Consider the following 17,270-nt stretch of genomic DNA (forward strand, 5'->3'; position numbering starts at 1 on the left):
TCTATTTCTTAATTTGCAATTGACTCTGAGCTAGAGGGAGGAAACTAGTGGCTGTGGCCTCTCCTATACATACCACAGCAGACAGATATGGATTTATGCTTGTCATTCATTTTTTAGAACACAAAGTCAAGACATAGCAGCAAGAATATTATACAACAGTGCTAAGCTGTCTGGATGTGAATCAAGCTCTGACATGAAGTAAAAGACTTGTTATAAAAGCTCAGAACAATTGTTCTGTGTCACTCTCTGCCTGTCTCCTCTCTCTGATCCTCATTCCTCCTTAACCTTTCTTGGAGTATAATGGTCTGTGTGATATGACACCAAAGTGAGCTGACAGTCTGTTTTGTCTGAGCATAACTCATTTTAAGCTGTTTACTTTTTTCAGATTGGAGGAGGAGTTCAAGAAGTAGCAGGAGATAGGAAAGAGTGGCTCATCAGTAGAGATGAGTGGTGTTCGAATCGAACTGTTCGCCAATCTCAAAATCGAGCTGTTTTGGGCGGTGTTCGAGCCGTTCGGCGAACACGAACGATTTGAAAAAAATTCGCCTGTTCGAGGCTATGTTCGATAACTGTTCGTGCACCAAAATCATAACTGGATTTTTTCTCAGTAATGCTGAAAATTAATGTTAATACGCAGTTTGAGTGTACAGCGGGGCGGGGGGGGGCAGGGGATGGATCTCTGCAGAAATAATGAAGATCTCCATTTTTTTTTCTCTTTCCCGCATTTACAGTGGGGAGGTGCAATCTGTCAGCCTATCAGCAGCGCACAAACGGAGCGAACTGCTTTTTTTCACACAAGCAAGGGCATGTGTCATTGGCAGTGTATGTCACATGTCCTTGCCCTATAAGACCCAGCCATTTTCCCCGTCGCCACCATTTTCTCACTGCTGCAGCTGAGTATTAGACGGCACCGCTGTTGCTGTGTGCGCTATACTTTGCTAATTTCAAGCCAATTTTCGCACAAATCTACAGATAGCTTGGGAGTAGGAAATAGTTGTGATTGCAGTCCTTTTAAGTACTAGGTTACATCATTTCCTACGACTTTTATCAGGCAGGTCTGTGCTCTTAAATAGATAGGCTGGGAGTAAAGACTAATTGTAATTACAGTCCTTTTCAGGGCTAGGTTACATCAGTTCCTATCACTTTTATCAGGCAGGTCTGTGCTCTTAAATAGATAGGTTGGGAGTAAAGATTAATTGTAATTGCAGTCCTTTCGAGGGCTAGGTTACATCAGTTCCTATCACTTTTTGCCAGCCAGGTCTATGCCAGTGCTGTGCAAGTTTTTTTCACAGCATTTGGCTAAATCTAGCAAAGCAAATCCTTTTTAGCCTCTTGCAGTGTGTGTTAGTCAGTGGAGAAGCCTATCTGTGTTGCAAGCTACTCCACCTGTGTATAGAATACCAATTTTTTTACTGCACCTAGTGAAGTAAAACATTTTGGGCATAGCATCATTCTATTAGTCCATCTATACTAACCTCCACCAGGTTGCAAATTCAACATAATTTTTATCTGCATCTAGCTCTGAAAAAATATTTCGGCTTGTAGCAGTGCGTGGGACTTATTCTATTAGTCCATCTATACTAACCTCCACCAGGTTGCAAATTCAACATAATTTTTATCTGCATCTAGCTCTGAAAAAATATTTTGGCTTGTAGCAGTGTGTGGGACTTGTTCTATTAGCCCATCTATACTAACCTCCACCAGGTTGCAAATTCAATATAATTTTTTTCTGCATCTAGCTCTGAAAAAATATTTCGGCTTGTAGCAGTGTGTGGGACTTGTTCTATTAGTCCATCTATACTAACCTCCACCAGGTTGCAAATTCAATATAATTTTTTTCTGCATCTAGCTCTGAAAAAATATTTCGGCCTGTAGCAGTGTGTGGGACTTGTTCTATTAGCCCATCTATACTAACCTCCACCAGGTTGCAAATTCAATATAATTTTTATCTGCATCTAGCTCTGAAAAAATATTTCGGCTTGTAGCAGTGTGTGGGACTTGTTCTATTAGTCCATCTATACTAACCTCCACCAGGTTGCAAATTCAATATAATTTTTTTCTGCATCTAGCGCTGAAAAAATATTGCGGCTTGTTGCGGTGTGTGAAACTTGTTCTATTAGTCCATCTATACTAACCTCCACCAGGTTGCAAATTCAATATAATTTTTTTCTGCATCTAGCTCTGAAAAAATATTTCGGCTTGTAGCAGTGTGTGGGACTTGTTCTATTAGCCCATCTATACTAACCTCCACCAGGTTGCAAATTCAATGTAATTTTTATCTGCATCTACCTCTGAAAAAATATTTCGGCTTGTAGCAGTGTGTGGGACTTGCTCTATTAGTCCATCTATACTAACCTCCACCAGGTTGCAAATTCAATATAATTTTTTTCTGCATCTAGCTCTGAAAATATATTTCGGCTTGTAGCAGTGTGTGGGACTTGTTCTATTAGTCCATCTATACTAACCTCCACCAGGTTGCAAATTCAATATAATTTTTTTCTGCATCTAGCGCTGAAAAAATATTGCGGCTTGTTGCGGTGTGTGAAACTTGTTCTATTAGTCCATCTATACTAACCTCCACCAGGTTGCAAATTCAATATAATTTTTTTCTGCATCTAGCTCTGAAAAAATATTTCGGCTTGTAGCAGTGTGTGGGACTTGTTCTATTAGCCCATCTATACTAACCTCCACCAGGTTGCAAATTCAATATAATTTTTATCTGCATCTACCTCTGAAAAAATATTTCGGCTTGTAGCAGTGTGTGGGACTTGCTCTATTAGTCCATCTATACTAACCTCCACCAGGTTGCAAATTCAATATAATTTTTTTCTGCATCTAGCTCTGAAAATATATTTCGGCTTGTAGCAGTGTGTGGGACTTGTTCTATTAGTCCATCTATACTAACCTTCACCAGGTTGCAAATTCAATATAATTTTTTTCTGCATCTAGCTCTGAAAAAATATTTCGGCTTGTAGCAGTGTGTGGGACTTGTTCTATTAGTCCATCTATACTAACCTCCATCAGGTTGCAAATTCAATATAATTTTTTTCAGCATCTAGCTCTGAAAAATATTTCGGCTTGTAGCAGTGTGTTGGACTTGTTCTATGAGTCCATCTATACCAACCTCCACCAGGTTGCAAATTCAATATAATTTTTTTCTGCATCTAGCTCTGAAAAAATATTTCGGCTTGTAGCAGTGTGTGGGACTTGTTCTATTAGTCCATCTATACTAACCTCCACCAGGTTGCAAATTCAATTTAATTTTTATCTGCATCTAGCTCTGAAAAATATTTTGGCTTTTAGCAGTGTGTGGGACTTGTTCTATTAGTCCATCTATACTAACCTCCACCAGGTTGCAAATTCAATATAATTTTTTTCTGCATCTAGCTCTGAAAATATATTTCGGCTTGTAGCAGTGTGTGGGACTTGTTCTATTAGTCCATCTATACTAACCTCCACCAGGTTGCAAATTCAATATAATTTTTTTCTGCATCTAGCTCTGAAAAAATATTTCGGCTTGTAGCCGTGTGTGGGACTTGTTCTATTAGTCCATCTATACTAACCTCCATCAGGTTGCAAATTCAATATAATTTTTTTCTGCATCTAGCTCTGAAAAATATTTCGGCTTGTAGCAGTGTGTGGGACTTGTTCTATTAGTCCATCTATACCAACCTCCACCAGGTTGCAAATTCAATATAATTTTTTTCTGCATCTAGCTCTGAAAAAATATTTCGGCTTGTAGCAGTGTGTGGGACTTGTTCTATTAGTCTATCTATACTAACCTCCACCAGGTTGCAAATTCAATTTAATTTTTATCTGCATCTAGCTCTGAAAAATATTTTGGCTTTTAGCAGTGTGTGGGACTTGTTCTATTAGTCCATCTATACTAACCTCCACCAGGTTGCAAATTCAATATAATTTTTTTCTGCATCTAGCTCTGAAAAAATATTTCAGCTTGTAGCAGTGTGTGGGACTTGTTCTATTAGTCCATCTATACTAACCTCCACCAGGTTGCAAATTCAATATATTTTTTTTCTGCATTTAGCTCTGAAAAAATATTTCGGCTTGTAGCAGTGTGTGGGACTTGTTCTATTAGTCCATCTATACTAACCTCCACCAGGCTGCAAATTCAATTTAATTTTTATCTGCATCTAGCTCTGAAAAAATATTTCGGCTTGTAGCAGTGTGTGGGACTTGTTCTATTAGTCCATCTATACTAACCTCCACCAGTTTGCAAATTCAAAATAATTTTTATCTGCATCTAAACCAGCTAATACTTTTGGGCTAATACCACAGTTTGGCCTCTCAGCTCTGCTCGGTTCCCCATCCATTGTTTTTTGTGCAAAGAACCCCAGAGTAGAGATGAGCGTTGTTCTACTCGAACTGTTCGCCAATCTCAAATTCGAGCTGTTTTGGGCGGTGTTCGAGCCGTTCGGCGAACACGAACGATTTGAGAAAAATTCGGCTGTTCGAGGTTATGTTCGATAACTGTTCGTGCACCAAAATCATAACTGGATTTTTTCTCAGTAATGATGAAAATTAATGTTAATACGCAGTTTGAGTGTACAGCGGGGTGGGGGGAGGGGCAGGGGATGGATCTCTGCAGGAATAATGAAGATCTCCATTTTTTTTTCTCTTTCCCGCATTTACAGTGGGGAGGTGCAATCTGTCAGCCTATCAGCAGCGCACACACGGATCGAAGTGCTTTTTTCACACAAGCAAGGGCATGTGTCATTGGCAGTGTATGTCACATGTCCTTGCCCTATAAGACCAAGCCATTTTCCCCGTCGCCACCATTTTCTCACTGCTGCAGCTGCGTGTTAGACGGCACCGCTGTTGCTGTGTGCGCTATACCTTGTTAATTTCAAGCCAATTTTCGCACAAATCTACAGATAGCTTGGGAGTAGGGAATAGTTGTGATTGCAGTCCTTTTAAGGACTAGGTTACAGCATTTCCTACGACTTTTATCAGGCAGGTCTGTGCTCTTAAATAGATAGATTGTGGGAGTAAAGACTAATTGTAATTGCAGTCCTTTTCAGGACTAGGTTACATCAGTTCCTATCAGTTTTTGCCAGGCAGGTCTGTGCCAGTGCTGTGCAAGTTTTTTTCACAGCATTTGGCTGAATCTAGCAAAGCTAATCCTTTTTGGCCTATTGCAGAGTGTGTTAGTCAGTTGAGTAGCCTATATGTGTTGCAAGATACACCACCTGTGTATAGAATACCAATTTTTTTACTGCACCTAGTGAAGTAAAATCTTTTGGGCATAGCATCATTCTATTAGTCCATCTATACTGACCTCCATCAGGTTGCAAATTGAATATAATTTTTTTCTGCATCTAGCTCTGAAAAAATATTTGGGCTTCTAGCAGTGTGTGGGACTTGTTCTATTAGTCCATCTATACTGACCTCCATCAGGTTGCAAACTGAATATAACTTTTTTCTGCATTTAGCTCTGAAAAAATATTTGGCCTTCTAGCAGTGTGTGGGACTTTGTCTATTAGTCCATCTATACAGACCTCCATCAGGTTGCAAACTGAATATATTTTTTTTCTGCATCTACCTCTGAAAAAATATTGGGCTTCTAGCTGTGTGTGGGACTTGTTCTATTAATCCATCTATACAGACCTCCATCAGGTTGCAAACTGAATATAATTTTTTTCTGCATCTACCTCTGAAAAATATTTGGGCTTCTAGCAGTGTGTGGGACTTGTTCTATTAGTCCATCTATACTGACCTCCATCAGGTTGCAAACTGAATATATTTTTTTTCTGCATCTACCTCTGAAAAAATATTTGGGCTTCTAGCTGGGTGTGAGACTTGTTCTATTAATCCATCTATACAGACCTCCATCAGGTTGCAAACTGAATATAATTTTTTTCTGCATCTACCTCTGAAAAAATATTTGGGCTTCTAGCTGTGTGTGGGACTTGTTCTATTAGTCCATCTATACTGACCTTCATCAGGTTGCAAACTGAAAATAATTTTTTGTCTGCATCTAGCTCTGAAAAAATATTTGGCCTTCTAGCAGTGTGTGGAACTTTCTCTATTAGTCCATCTAAACTGACCTCCATCAGGTTGCAAATTAAAAATGATTTTTATCTGCATCTACCTCTGAAAAAATATTTGGGCTTCTAGCTGTGTGTGGGACTTGTTCTATTAGTCCATCTATACTGACCTCCATCAGGTTACAAACTGAATATAATTTTTTTCTGCATCTAGCTCTGAAAAAATATTTGGCCTTCTAGCAGTGTGTGGGACTTTCTCTATTAGTCCATCTATACTGACCTCCATCAGGTTGCAAATTAAAAATAATTTTTATCTGCATCCAGCTCTGAAAAAATATTTGGCCTTCTAGCAGTGTGTGGGACTTTCTCTATTAGTCCATATATACTGACCTCCATCAGGTTGCAAATTAAAAATAATTTTTATCTGCATCCAGCTCTGAAAAAATATTTGGCCTTCTAGCAGTGTGTGGGACTTTCTCTATTAGTCCATCTATACTGACCTCCATCAGGTTGCAAATTAAAAATAATTTTTTGTCTGCATCTAGCTCTGAAAAAATATTTGGCCTTCTAGCAGTGTGTGGGACTTTCTCTATTAGTCCATCTATACTGACCTCCATCAGGTTGCAAACTGAATATATTTTTTTTCTGCATCTACCTCTGAAAAAATATTGGGCTTCTAGCTGTGTGTGGGACTTGTTCTATTAGTCCATCTATACTGACCTCCATCAGGTTGCAAACTGAAAATAATTTTTTGTCTGCATCTAGCTCTGAAAAAATATTTGGCCTTCTAGCAGTGTGTGGGACTTTCTCTATTAGTCCATCTATACTGACCTCCATCAGGTTGCAAATTAAAAATAATTTTTATCTGCATCCAGCTCTGAAAAAATATTTGGCCTTCTAGCACTGTGTGGGACTTTCTCTATTAGTCCATCTATACTGACCTCCATCAGGTTGCAAATTAAAAATAATTTTTATCTGCATCCAGCTCTGAAAAAATATTTGGCCTTCTAGCAGTGTGTGGGACTTTCTCTATTAGTCCATCTATACTGACCTCCATCAGGTTGCAAATTAAAAATAATTTTTTGTCTGCATCTAGCTCTGAAAAAATATTTGGCCTTCTAGCAGTGTGTGGGACTTTCTCTATTTGTCCATCTATACTGACCTCCATCAGGTTGCAAACTGAATATATTTTTTTTCTGCATCTACCTCTGAAAAAATATTTGGGCTTCTAGCTGTGTGTGGGACTTTCTCTATTTGTCCATCTATACTGACCTCCATCAGGTTGCAAATTGAATATAATTTTTTTCTGCATCTAACCCAGCCAATAGTTTTGGCCTAATACCACAGTTTGGCCACTCAGCTCTGCTCGGTTCCCATCCATTGTTTTTTTGTGCAAACAACTCCAGAGTTGTGAATTAGTTAACCACCAAAATGAGTGGAAAAAGGCCTGCTGCTGGTGGAAAGGGGAATAGGCGTGTTGGGAAGGGGAAAAAAGGTTGTGTCCGTGGGGTAGGTGTTAAAGCAACAGTAACATCTGCAGAGGAGGTGGAGGAAGATGCTAGTGATGACGAGGTCAGGTTGCGCCTTCCTGGACAGAGACGTAGTACTGGAAGCACGTCAACATCTGCATCCTCAAACACAACTCTGCCTCTCACCACAAGTCGTGGTGGCTCTTCAGGTCGCATGGGTGCTAAGCCTTGCATAGCCTGGGCATTTTTTCAGATCGATAAAGATGACCCAACTTGTGTTATCTGTAACATTTGTCAGCAAAAGCTAAGTAGAGGCCAAAAAATACATAGTTTGAGTACTTCATGCATGAACCGGCACATGGACATGAAGCATAAGTTGCAGTGGGAAGCTCAGTGTGCTACAATGCGGCCTAGCCGGCCGGGCCAACCACCGTCTGCCATATCTTGTGCATCCGCGGCCTCTTCATCCTCTGTGACTGGGGGGACAGCAGTCACACCTGTTTTGGGGCGCAGACCTGCCACCTCTTTACCCGCAACAGCCAGCGTGATTGGCAGGTCATCATTTTCTTTGGAGGTGGTAACACCAGCTGGTGTTGAGCGCTGTCCGACATCGATAGCACCACCTTTGGATCAAGGCAACCTAACATATCCGCCTGCATCTTCCTCACAGACCGGCAGATTGCCGGGGACACCCTTATCAACCCCGTCTAAGCACAATAGCCAGCCCTCGGTCCCTCAGATGTGGACAAGTAAAAGACCATTTCCTCCTAGCCATGAGAAAGCTAAGAGGTTGAATTTCACCATCTGCAAGCTCTTGGCTACAGAAATGCTGCCTTTTCGCCTGGTGGACACAGAGGATTTTCGAGACCTTATGTCCGTCGCAGTGCCCCAGTACCAGATGCCCAGTCGGCACTACTTCTCAAAGAAAGGTGTGCCTGCGCTCCACCAGCATGTCGCACACAACATCACCGCTTCTTTGAGAAACTCTGTGTGTGACAGGGTGCATTTCACCACAGACACTTGGACGAGTAGGCATGGACAGGGGCGTTACATGTCGCTGACTGGGCACTGGGTAACTATGGTGACAGCAGAACAAGGGGCTGCTGTCCAAGTCTTGCCGTCCCCACGAGTTGTGCGTCAATCCTCTTTATGTCAAAGTTCCTCCACTGCTTCTGCCTCCTCAACCTCCTCTCGGTCTTCCACCTGCACCCAAAGCCTGTCTGGTCATGCCACAAGCTTTCTAACTGCGCAGAAGGGATCCTGCACACCTCCTTACTATGCTAGCAGTAGGGCTCAACGTCATCAGTCGGTTTTTACTTTGAAATGTCTGGGAAATGTGAGTCACACAGCTGAGGAGTTGTGGTCAGCTCTGGAGAACCAATTTCATGAATGGTTGTCTCCACTGGACCTGAAACCAGGGAAGGCCGTGTGCGACAATGCTGCAAACCTGGGTGCGGCCCTTCGCCGGGGCAATGTCACACACGTGCCTTGTATGGCTCACGTGTTGAACCTGGTTGTCCAGCAATTTTTAGCCCACTATCCCAGACTAGATGGCCTTCTGCAGAGGGCACGGTCGCTGTGTGCTCACTTCCGCCGTTCGCATCCCGCAGCTCAGCGACTTACATCTCTACAGAAGTCGTTGGGCCTGCCACTTCACCGGCTAAAATGCGATATGCCTACCCGGTGGAATTCAACTCTGCACATGTTGCAGCGACTGTGGCAGCACCGACAAGCCCTGGTGCAATACGTTCTGACGTATAGCCTGGGCCAACGAGATCCGGAGGTGGGGCAAATCACGCTGGAGGAGTGGTCTCAGATCAGGGACCTATGCACCCTTCTGCACAGTTTTGAAATGGCGACGAAGATGTTTAGTGCTGACGATGCCATTATCAGCATGACTATTCCGGTGATTTACATGCTGGAGCACATGTTAAACAGAATTCGGAGTCAGGTGGTGGCACAAGAGGAGGTGGAGGAAGTAGAGGAGGAGGAGTTGTATGCGGAAAGGCTAACATCTGCAAGGTCCAGACGGTCGGCAGCACCAAGGCGGCAGGCATGTGAGGGTGGGGGAGATGGTTTTACCAGGGCGCATGGTAGCAGCCAAACTAGTGAGGAAGGTGCAGGAGCCCAGGAAGAAGTGGAGGACGAACTGATGGAAGACTCATCAGATGAGGGAGACCTTGATCACATTTCTGTTGTGCAAGGTTGGGGGGAGAGGACAGAGGAAGGAAGCATGATTGTTACCTCGCCACCAACACAACAGGGACTTGGTGCTCCTGGAGGCGCAACACAGATGAGTGCCTTCTTGCTGCACTACCTGCAACATGACCCTCGAATTGTGAGAATTAGAAATAATCCTGACTACTGGGTTGCCACACTGTTAGATCCCCGGTACAAAAGTAAATTTGCAGAAATTATTCCTGCCATAGAAAGGGATGCACGCATGCAGGAGTATCAGCAGAGACTGTTGCAGAATCTTACATGTGCTTTTCCACAAAACACCAGTGGTGCACGTAGTGAATCTCACAGTTCCAACTTGCCAACCGTGCGACCGTGGGACCGTCAAGTGTTCAGCACTCAAACCGTAACAGAACCACAGTATCTGCTAGTAACATCAATTTTGCGGAATCATTTCACCACTTTTTTAGCCCATCCTTTGCAAGGCCACAGGAGACAAGAAGTCTGACACATAGTCAACGCCTAGAGACGATGGTACAGGAGTATCTCCAAGTAAACATTGAAGCCATGACTGTGTCACTGGACCCTTGCTCTTTTTGGGCTTCCAATCTGGATAAATGGCCGGAGCTAGCCACTTACGCCTTGGAGATCATGTTATGCCCCGCAGCCAGCGTTCTGTCTGAACGTGTGTTCAGCGCTGCTGGTGGTGTGCTGACAGATAAGCGCACGCGGCTCTCCACAGACTCACGTTCATAAAGATAAACAAATCATGGATGCAAAACGACTTTTCTACCCCTGTGTCATCCTGGGGAGAGTAAAAGCTTGATGATTGGTTAAAATCACCCTACCAACCGTTTTAAGCTTTCAAATTACTAATCATGTTTATCTGTATCTTGACTGGAAAATAATTTGGGCTTTGTAGCAGTGTGCAGCACTGATCCTATTAGCCCATCTATACTAAGCTCCACCAGATTTAAAATTAATAATAATTTTTAGCTGCATCTCGCCCGGAAAATAATTTTGGGGCTCCGAGATGCGCAAGACACATAAGTGCCTTCTTGCTGCACTACCTGCAACATGACCCTCATATTGTCAGAATTCGAAGTAATCATGACTACTGGGTTGCCACACTCTTAGATCCCCCAAACTTTTCGATCAACCTTTTCATTTTAATAAAGACCAAAAAAATGGTCATTTTTGAAATTATAAGCATTAGCAGGTTATTAGAAACTGAAATCAAACAGTTTTCAACTCAAAACTTTATTCTAGGTGATGTTACATTTTCACATAGGACCCCTTGTTCGAAAGGAGCTTCTGAACTCTCTCGTCCATTGAATTTGTCAGGTTTTGGATGGTTTCTGCTTCAATTGTTTTGCATGAGGACAGAATACCCTCCCAGAGCTGTTGCTTAGATGTGAACTGCCTCCCGCCATCATAGACACTCCTTTTGATGATGCTCCAGAGGTTCTGAATGGGGTAGAGATCAGGGGAGCATGGGGGTCACACCATAAGTTTGTCCCCTTTTATGCCCATATCAGCCAGAGATGCAGATATTTTATGTGCAGCATGAGATGGTGCATTATCATGCAGAAAAATGATCTTGCTGTGAAATACATGGTTCTTCTTCTTGAACCATGGCAGGAAGTGCTGTTTGAGAAAATCCACATACATTATGGAGTTCATCTTTAGCGCCTTCAGGGATCCTAAAGGGGCCGACAATCTCTCTCCCCATGATTCCAGCACAAAACATTACTCCACCTCCTCCTTGTTGGCGCTGTAGCCGTGTTTGCGTGGGGTGTCCATCAACCAGCCATCCTCCACTCCATCCATCTGGACCATCGAGCGCTGCATGGCACTCATCCATGAACAAAACAGTTTTGAAATCAGTCTTCATGTAATGTTTGGCCCACTGGAGCCGTTTCTGCTTGTGTGAAGTGGATAGAGGAGGTCGACAGGATGGCATATGCACAGCTGCAAACCTCTGAAGGACCCTGCATCTTGTTGTTCGGGGGACGTTGGAGGCACCAGCAGCTTCAAAAACTTGTCTGCTGCTATGACAAGGCTTTTTTGCCGCTGCTCTTTTAACCTGACGTAATTGCCTGTAGGAAAGAGTCCTCAATTTGCCCTTATCAGCACGCACACGTGTGTACTGTGAATCAGCTACATACTTCTTGATTGCCAAGACACTTCATCCTGATCATCGCACAATGTTGATTGTAGTCATGCCTTGACCTAAACACTCCACAATTTGTTGCTTCTCAGCAGCCGACACATCCTTTTTCTTTCCCATTTTTGCAGAAAATGTAGGCTGCTTAATAATGTGAGACAGCCTTCTTAAGTAGTCTTGCCTTTCATTGGACACACCTGCCAAACTAATTAGCACAGGTGTCTGCAATTGCTTACAGTGATATAAAGAGCCCTGACACACATCACCATCAATGAGTTTAACTGACAAACAAATTCTTCCCTTATCACTCCTAAACACTTTTTGCATAATAATTTGGAACACAGTGTACATGTGCTTTTCCACAAAACACCAGTGGTTCACGTAGTGAATCTTACAGTTCTAACTTGCCAACCGTGGTCTGTATGGAGTTGTTCAATAAAGGGCCCAAAATTAAGATAACATAGATGGGAGAGGTCTCTATGAATAGGAATTCCTAAGTATTTGATACCCTGTGAGGGCCAGGCAAAGGGAAAGTTGGACTGGATGGAATCCTAAATGGATTTGGGGAGGGAGACATCGAGGGCCTCAGACTTCGCTGCATTGATTTTAAAATTTGACCATGTAACAAAGTGATCTATTTCAGCCATAACAGCATGGATGGATATATGTGATTGAGTGATATATACTAGTACATCATCAGCAAATAGAGAGCACTTGTACTCGGTGCCTCCCACCTCAATCCACCTAATATTGGGGTTATGGCGAATTGATGAGAGCAGGTGCTCCGTCACTAGGATGTATAAGAGATGGGACAGAGGACATCCCTGCCTTGTCCCATTGGTGATTGTGAAAGGTGATGAAAATGTTCTGATGCAACCCCTGGGCCTTGGGACACCCGGAGCCCGACCCTTTTTGGTGGATGCTAGTGGTTGTAGTCTTCATGGCGGCGACCCGATTCCGTGGCTCAGGGTGGTCAAACCAGTGGCGGAACTATTTATGTGGTTTTGATGTTTAAATGTCCGACTACGCCACCCGTGGATTGCGGTCAGAGTGAACCGCCGCTGCAGGGCAGACCGCTGAGGCTGGTGTTGTGGGTGCAGCAGAGCGTAGCATAACTCCCCACGGGAGGAGTATAGCCTCAGTGCAGTGTATGCGGAGGATGGGGGTGATGGTGCAGGGCAGCAGCAGTAACGACACTGAGTCAGTGATGCAGTCCAGGGCCTTTACTCACAGTTCTTATTACCCAGACCACGTCTGCAGGTAACGGCTGCCCACGTCGTACTGTGCTCACCAGGTGAGGGGCTCAGACAACTCCCAGATAACTTTGGAGCGCTTCACAGGACCCCCTTTGTGTGTCCTTTGTCTGGCCTTTCTTACCAACCCTTCTGTCCGGCTGCCTCGGGCCTCCTCTTGGTAAACTTGGCGCCAGTTTCCCTGACCCTATGTGCTGCCCTCCTAGCGGTTGTAGTGAGGGGCTGCGCCACATAAAATGTCACAGCCTCTGGTTTCTAGCTGAGGGTCGTTTCCTGCCTCCACTAGTTTCGGGGACCGGTCTCCCCCTTTGGCCTGACCCCTCCATGCAGGTGGATTCGGGCGTGCGGTGGCGACTCGCCCGTCCGCACCCCTGGGATCCCTTCGTTCCTCGTTCCTGGAGCCTTCTCCGCTCCTCTTCCTTCCTTCTCCCTCTTCCAGGCCTGGGCCTCTGTTACTAGGCCCGCCTCCGGAGCAGAGCTCACGCAGAGCCCCTGCTCCCTGCCACTTCTGCTCAGACTTCTCTTCACTGAACTAAGATGGTGCCCACCTTTTATACTCCCTTCTCAATGCACCCAGGAACTGCTTCCTCCCTGCTCCTGCACTACAGGGTTCCCCTTCCTCAGTGTTCCCTCCCCCCACTCCAGCCAGGGACAGGGACTGTCGTGCCCATCTCAGGGGCATATTGGTCGCCCTGCCCCACGGCAATGTGGTGTAATGCATGCAGGTGTCGGGTCCTGATCCACACTCCATCCTTACCTGAGAGTGAGATATCACACCTCTGGGTGAGATGCAATACCTCTGTAGCAACCGAGCCCTCAGGGTGCTACAGTTCCATTTATCTTCAGCCTAGGTGACGTATTGCGATACAGGGCTGTGATTTTGGCTATAAAAGGGTCCCCTAGACCCCTACCCCAAGCTTTTTAAGAGAATCATATATGGCGTGCCAGGAGACTCTATGGAATGCTTTCTCAGCATCCAACGAGAGTATCTAATTACAAATTTTTAACTGCATCTAGCCCAGGAAATACTTTGTGCCTAGTAGCAGTGTCTGCTAGTCAGCGGATTATCCCGGCTGTTAAGCAAGCTACACCACCTGTAGTTTGGACACTTAATTTTTTCAAAGGAAATGCTTCGGGACCACGGGATACTCAGTGAAGAGCATCAGGAGGCACCCCAAGGCATAGGGGCTGGGACTGGCAGTAGGATGCCTTGCGGTGGACAGCCGAGCTCGATCCTTATAAAAGCTTTTTAACTGCAGCAGCTTTAGTGGACGCTACTGGAGCTGGAATTACGCGGCTGCTGGCATGAGACTTGCCCTCCAATAGATCCTTGTAAATGGATTTAAAGTGTATTCATTCAAATTAGAGAGACAATTTAAATTAAAAAGCTTAGAGCTGCCTCCACCACAGGGGGGCTCGCTCGACCCACCAGCGGACAGGCACCAGTATTGGGAGAGGGGGGCTGGCCATCAGGGTTCACCGCGGCTCTGGCACAAACCCGGCGACACGGAGGTGGCACGGGCAGGAACGGACTGAACGTGTCGGCTTCTCACTTTTTGGATTTTAGAAGGGCATGACATGCCTATATCTGTGTCTCCCCCTCCTTTTACTCCTCCACCTCTTTTCTTTTCTCATGACTATATGTACTTGTCACTTTTCCATGTGTTAGTTGTGTCTTCTGAGCAGTTTGTCAGCTTTTGGACACCTTTGAAGGTGTTTTCTATGTGTTTCTATGTGTTTTTGTTTGCCTGCCATTGGTTTTAACGGTGTTCGAATGTGTTCGACGAACAGTTCTACGAACAGTTCGGCGAACACACGGGTGTTCGACGAACCGAACTCGAACACTACGGGGGTGGCTCAACACTACTCCAGAGGTGTGAATTATTTAACCACCAAAATGAGTGGAAAAAGGCCTGCTGCTGGTGGAAAGGGGAATAGGCGTGTTGGGAAGGGAAAAAAAGGTTGTGTCCGTGGGGTAGGTGTTAAAGCAACAGTAACATCTGCAGAAGAAAGACCATCTTCCAGCCAAACTAAGATGTCTACTTCTTTTAGCGGACAATGTGATAAGATCCCTTTCTTACGGCCACGCCAATCGCTACAAATTCCAGATGAGGCACAAAAACAGCAGGTGCTTCAACGGATATCAAGTGCTCCTTTAAGTGGGCTCTCCTCCACCTCAACTTCAACATCACAAATACTCCAGTCCTCAGAGGTGTCACCCCAATCACACTTGCTTCCTCACAGCTCCCAAGTCTCCAGCTGCCCGTCGGAGTATGGGGTAGAACAGATGGTTGATTCTACAGAGCTGTTTACTCATACTATAGCTTGGGAATCAGAGGTCGGCTCCAGAGCTTCTCTGAATCCAGACGAGGAAATGATCTGCACTGATGCCCAGAATCTTTATGAGTCGGATCCAGGACCAGACGCAGAAGGTTCTGACCATAATGTCTACCCAAGTACCCAAACTGTAACTCCTGTTGGTGGAGACAATGAGGAAGACGATGATGAGACTCAAATACCTGATTGGAGCGACAACTTTAGTTTTTTGTCAGGGCAGGAAAAGGTTGGCTCTGAGGACGACGGGTGTGATAACACACAGGGTGATGATGACGAGGTTGGAGATCCCACTTACTGTCAACCCACAGTCAGCCAAGAGATGAGGTCAGCAGAGGAGGTGGAGGAGGATGCTAGTGACGACGAGGTCAGGTTGCGCCTTCCTGGACAGAGACGTAGTAATGGAAGCACGTCAACAACAACATCCTCAAACAAAACTCTGCCTCTGACCACAAGTCGTGGTGGCTCTTCAGGTCGCATGGGTGCTAAGCCTTGCATAGCCTGGGCATTTTTTCAGATCGATAAAGATGACCCAACTCATGTTATCTGTAACATTTGTCAGCAAAAGCTAAGTAGAGGCCAAAAAATCAATAATTTGAGTACTTCATGCATGAACCGGCACATGGATATGAAGCATAAGTTGCAGTGGGAAGCTCACTGTGTTACAATGCGGCTTAGCCGGCCGGGCCAACCACCGTCTGCCACATCTTGTGCATCCGCGGCCTCTTCATCCTCTGTGACTGGGGGGACAGCAGTCACACCTGTTTTGGGACGCAGACCTGCCACCTCTTTACCCGCAACAGCCAGCGTGATTGGCAGGTTATCATTTTCTTTGGAGGTGGAAACACCAGCTGGTGTTCAGCGCTGTCCGACATCGATAGCACCACCTTTGGATCAAGGCAACCTAACATGTCTGCCTGCATCTTCCTCACAGACTGGCAGTTTGCCGGGGACACCCTTCTCAACCCCGTCTAAGCACAACAGCCAGCCCTCGGTCCCTCAGATGTGGATAAGTAAAAGACCATTTCCTCCTAGCCATGAGAAAGCTAAGAGGTTGAATTTCACCATCTGCAAGCTCTTGGCTACAGAAATGCTGCCTTTCCACCTGGTGGACACAGAGAATTTTCGAGATCTTATGTCCGTCGCAGTGCCCGAGTACCAGATGCCCAGTCGGCACTACTTCTCAAAGAAAGGTGTGCCTGCGCTCCACCAGCATGTCGCACACAACATCACCGCTTCTTTGAGAAACTCTGTGTGTGACAGGGTGCATTTCACCACAGACACTTGGATGAGTAGGCATGGACAGGGGTGTTACATGTCGCTGACTGGGCACTGGGTAACTATGGTGACAGCAGGACAAGGGGCTGCTGTCCAAGTCTTGCCGTCCCCACGAGTTGTGCGTCAATCCTCTTTATCTCAAAGTTCCTCCACTGCTTCTGCCTCCTCAACCTCTTCTCGGTCCTCCACCTGCACCCAAAGCCTGTCTGGTCATGCCACAAGCTTTCTAACTGCGCAGAAGGGATCCTGCACACCTCCTTACTATGCTGGCAGCAGGGCTCAACGTCATCAGGCGGGTTTTACTTTGAAATGTCTGGGAAATGTGAGTCACACAGCTGAGGAGTTGTGGTCAGCTCTGGAGAACCAGTTTCATTAATGGTTGTCTCCACTGGACCTGAAACCAGGGAAGGCCGTGTGCGACAATGCTGCAAACCTGGGTGCAGCCCTTCGCCGGGGCAATGTCACACATGAGCCTTGTATGGCTCACGTGTTGAACCTGGTTGTCCAGCAATTTTTAGTCCACTATCCCGGACTAGATGGCCTTCTGCAGAGGGCACGGTCGCTGTGTGCTCACTTCCGCCGTTCA

Source organism: Phyllobates terribilis, unplaced genomic scaffold (assembly GCF_046119375.1).
Source record: "Phyllobates terribilis strain yellow unplaced genomic scaffold, ASM4611937v1 Scaffold_4__5_contigs__length_816908805, whole genome shotgun sequence".
Taxonomy (NCBI): Eukaryota; Metazoa; Chordata; class Amphibia; order Anura; family Dendrobatidae; genus Phyllobates; species Phyllobates terribilis.